The 4,512-nt window shown below is 46.2% G+C and overlaps 1 long non-coding RNA gene across 1 annotated transcript; it reads right to left on the bottom strand.

Annotated features, from left to right (window-relative positions):
* Positions 1-1,858: 1,858 nt before the first annotated feature.
* LOC123979648 lies at positions 1,859-2,956 on the bottom strand. The gene is made up of 3 exons (XR_006827273.1): positions 2,403-2,956; positions 2,146-2,256; positions 1,859-2,043 (listed from the first exon to the last, which is right to left on the bottom strand). It is a non-coding gene; the product is annotated as an uncharacterized LOC123979648 (long non-coding RNA).
* Positions 2,957-4,512: the final 1,556 nt, after the last annotated feature.

The raw sequence follows: 4,512 nt of genomic DNA, 5'->3' as shown, positions 1-4,512 counted from the left end.
CTCTGAGGGACAGCAGTCTCTGCTGGGACCACAGGAGGGTCTGATGTGCCAGTTTGCATAATGGGTGCGAGCGCAGACCCCCTGGTGATTCAAATAGGCCACCACTGCTGTATTGTCGGTTCTGACGAGGATTAGGCGACCGCAAGGAGGGTCCTTCCTTGGTGCGGCCTAACTGCACTCCGGTCACTGTGGACAAAATGGACTCGATGCGTGCGGGAGACAGGTGGGCCCGCATCGTCGTTGAGTCCGACACCACCCCTAGGAACGTAGTCCGTTGGGCGGGCGTCAGCACCTTCAGCGTCAGCACCTTCAGTGTTTGGGGCTGCGTTGAGCCGCAGCCCCAAACACTGAAGGTGGGCGAGGACGACATACTGGTAAGCCGTGCCCCCGAAGGCGAACCTCAGGAACTTCCTGTGAGAGGGACGGATGGAGATGTGGAAATAAGCGTCTTGCAGATCTATCGTGACAAACCAATCCTCAGATTAGATGTGACTGATGATGGCGGGGATGGTAAGCATCCTGAACCTGAATCTCCTCAGAGATTGGTTCAGGGACCGCAGATCCAAAATCAGAACTCAATCCTCCGTCCTTCTTGGGAACCAGGAAGTATTGGCTGTAGAAGCCGGCTTCTCTGACCGGCGGGGAAATGAGTTCTATGGCCCCTTTCTTTAGCAGAGAGCGGACTTCCTGTCCCAACACCTGGCTCTGTTCTGCGTGTACTGTAGTCCCGACCATCCCGCAGAATCTGGGGGGACGAACCCGGAACTGCAGCCTGTAGCCATCTACTACTGTGCGCAGGACCCACGGGGAAATGTTCGCGAGGTCCCCCTACTCAAAGTCTCAGGACCTCTTCCCCCGGGCCCACTGAGACTGAATGACGGTCCTCAGATCCGTCTTCCTAGGGAGCTGTGGGCGAGAGCGCAGTCTTGAATCCCAGGTTGGTTGAGGGGGATCCCGTGAAGCAACGCTCTGCTTCTGGCTGTGCTGGATGAAGGCTGCGTCCGCCTTTCCTAAGCCGTCACGGTCCTGGAGTCTGACCGGCGGGGGAGATATCGCTCAAACGCCTCTCCCTGAGTTTTGGCGTGCTGGAACCTGTTGAAGACAGCATCCACTGCTTCCCCAAACAGGCCAGAAGGCGAGAGGGGTGCATCCAGGAGAAAAGTCCTCTCCTTCCCCTGGATGCCCGAGAGGTTGAGCCACAGATGGCGCTCCGTAGCCACCAAAGCCGCCATGGATTGGCCGATGGAACGGGCCGTTTCCTTGGTCACACGGAGAGCCAAGTGCGTTGTAGAAAGACACACTGTCGGAATCGCTTCGACATGATCTGCTTCGTCTCGACTTCAGGTAGGATGATGGAGCTTCCAAACATAGCCAGAGTGCCTGCTGAATAGAAAGAAGCTAATGTGTCCTATGTCCGGTTACGCCGTCACACACTACCCTTCTAGTAACACCAATAGGATTGGAGTAGTTTCATTCATAGTTCAGCCCTGCCACGCCCAGAGGCGTTCCCATAGTGTCGTCACCGACGCAGTTAGAGTTCCCTCGAAGGGGAACTATTGTAAAAGTGCTTTGAGTGGTTGAAAATACTAGAAAGGCGTCTTAATGAGCGCTTATTCCTGCAACATTATTATAAAGTGTTACCAAAATAATAATATTAAAAACTTATTTAAAGTGCAATAAAATAATTAAGTAATGCGTTAACACTGCCCAGAACTAGTAAAATTTTCTTAAGACAGAACTTTAAGGAGCATACAGTGTTTTATACATTTATTCAAGTGCACATCTACATCTGGCTCAGGCACAGGTGTTTGGAGCATACCAACGTACCACAGCTTATCTAAAAAGAGGTTTCCTTGAGTTCTGATAGGATGTCTATTCCAGCTACCCAGGAGGCACAGCAGGTCAGCCATGGGAGAAACTCATAATGCACACAAAACAGTTGCATCTCATCTGAGAGGTCAATCAGTCGCTCTTCTTCCATTGTATGAAGTACATCATAGTAGTTACAGGTGACAGCTGACCACACGTCACACCACAGTCTCTCTATGGATAAAAATAAAAATAAATGATCACGTACTGCACAAACATGTCTACAAAGGTTCAAGTCCATATGTGAGTTTCTGCTCTGATAGTGGTGGCTTTTACCTATGATTGGGGACACTTTTGTGAGCAATGAAGCTTCCACGTCCTGTTCCTCGTACAGAAAACATGCATCGGGTAATGTCCACCTTTTCCACTCCCTGGTCACCACGTACTCTAAATGAATTTAAGCAGTCATCATGCATTGTGCAGGGTTGTGGCGCAGGGGATTAGCCGTTCATAAAACTCACTAGAGGGGGTAGCCCATACCACTTAGAACAAAGACTAACAGCCTGTTAGCAGTACTTTCTTGTACTTCCTACCTTGAGGGCTTTCCATGTTTGCGGACACCATCCAAGCAGAAGGAGAATGCAGTTGAGGGTTTGTTGTTGGCAGCATCATCAAGATATAGGATCTATGTGAAAAGGATTGGGGAGACAGAATTCTACAGTATACCATTAGGTCACATCACTGTGACACATTTATTTTTCCTTTGTCAAGACTTCAGCATAGTCTTCTTGAGAAACCATCAATCCCTTCAAATATCACAATAATAAATCTGAGGGGAAGAAGCTACATAAATATTTATTCAGACATACAATTGGGTATTAGGACTAAATTACAAGAAAATATGTGTGTAGGAGCACTGACGCTGTTTAACATCTTACTGGTTTCTTCATCAGCCCTCATTATCTATCTTTAGTTATTCTGATATTGTTGGTCTATTTGATTTAAATCACATAGGGAAGTACAACTCCTACAATGCTCAAATGCAAATTCTTGCATTCATCTTCTCTTTCCTATACTTCCACTGAACAAATTAATTCCAGTGAACAAAAAGGCCACCTTCATGACCACTAGATGGACACTGGCTTCATCAACGACTTCTCCAGTATTTTGCATATCAGTGGCATGAATTGTCCATTAATTCAATTTCATTTATATAGCGCCAAATCACAACAACAGTTATCTCACAGCGCTTTTTCATAAAAGAGCAGGTCTAGACTGTGCTCTGTGATGCTATTTACAGAAACCCAACAGTTCCCACCAAGAGCAAGCGCTAGGCGACAGAGGCAAGGAAAAACTTCCTTTTAAGAGGCAGAAACCTCGAGCAGAACCATGACTCAGGGTGGGCGGCCATCTGCCTCGACCGGATGGGGGTGAAGGGGGGAGGGAGAGAGAGAGAGAGAGACAGCCTACACAATATACACACAGAGGTACAGACAGTAAAGGTGATGTTGCTATAGACTGAATGAAAAATGGTACAGATATTTACAGTAGTGTTAATGTTAATTATTGTAATGTTAATGATTATAACAACAATAGGACTAGTAACAATAATTGTAGCATGACAGAAGATACAGAAAGCAGCGAGAAAACTCACACACTTAATGGTTTCCACTATTGTATTAAAATATAAAGAATGTTATAGGAGGAGCAGGCTGATGTTTTACATAATGAACTGAGAAGCGGTTATTCATACAGCAGTTGCATATAGCCTAAGTTAGCAGACTGGTCCTGCCTAGCTAGTAAACCAGAATGCCCACAAAGCATTCTGTTTAGACTTTCTATCAACTTAACATGACTGCTTTGCATGATTCACGTGGGTCACATTTTCGGAAATTACAGAGTAATTGAAAAGAATTACTTTTTGTTTGTATGTGTAAGTGAGAGAAAGAGAGACAGCAAAATAAAAACACATACCTTATTAATTTATGGTTGGTGTCTACATGAAGTAAGGACAATGGTGCAGGACCGCAATAGCTTCTGCGAGCTACAAAACCAAGTTGTATCATCCTGGCCAAAATTCCAGCTCCATAGTAGCCTTCACCATATGCCATATGAGACTTTTAAGATCATCAGCATCAATTTCCAGGCATGACCATTCAAGCTTACCCACAGTGGCTGACACATTAACTGATGCTTCTTCAGCAGATTGAACAGACATGCTAAGGGTGTTGATCAACTCCTGTAAACTGTTAATGAGCTTCAGTGGGATGTTTAGGTGATGTGATGCCATTGTAGCCAAGGAGACCCCTTGTTGAGCTACATCCAGGAGATAATCAAGAGTTCCTGAGAATCAAGCTTAATCTTGCTTGAATCCAAATATTTGCTCCTGCAGAACCAGACATTGCCAAGTCTGCTTTTGAAGAAAGGCTAACATCCATGCACTTACACACATCTGTTTGGCTGGCTGGCTGGCTGGCTGGCACGCACACACACACACACACACACACACAGTCAGACGTTTTAGCTAGCAATCATTAGGGCCCGAGCACGACCGTGTGAGGTCCCTATTGAATTTGCTCGGATTATATATATTTAGGGCCCGAGCACGACCGTGTGAGGTCCCTATTGAATTTGCTCGGATTATATTTTTAGGGCCCGAGCACGACCGTGCGAGGTCCCTATTGAATTTGCTCGGATTATATA

This window comes from Micropterus dolomieu, linkage group LG11, assembly GCF_021292245.1.
Source record: "Micropterus dolomieu isolate WLL.071019.BEF.003 ecotype Adirondacks linkage group LG11, ASM2129224v1, whole genome shotgun sequence".
Lineage (NCBI taxonomy): Eukaryota > Metazoa > Chordata > Actinopteri > Centrarchiformes > Centrarchidae > Micropterus > Micropterus dolomieu.
The sequence above is the reverse complement of the archived record's forward strand: the minus strand, read 5'-3'. Positions and strand labels throughout refer to the sequence as shown.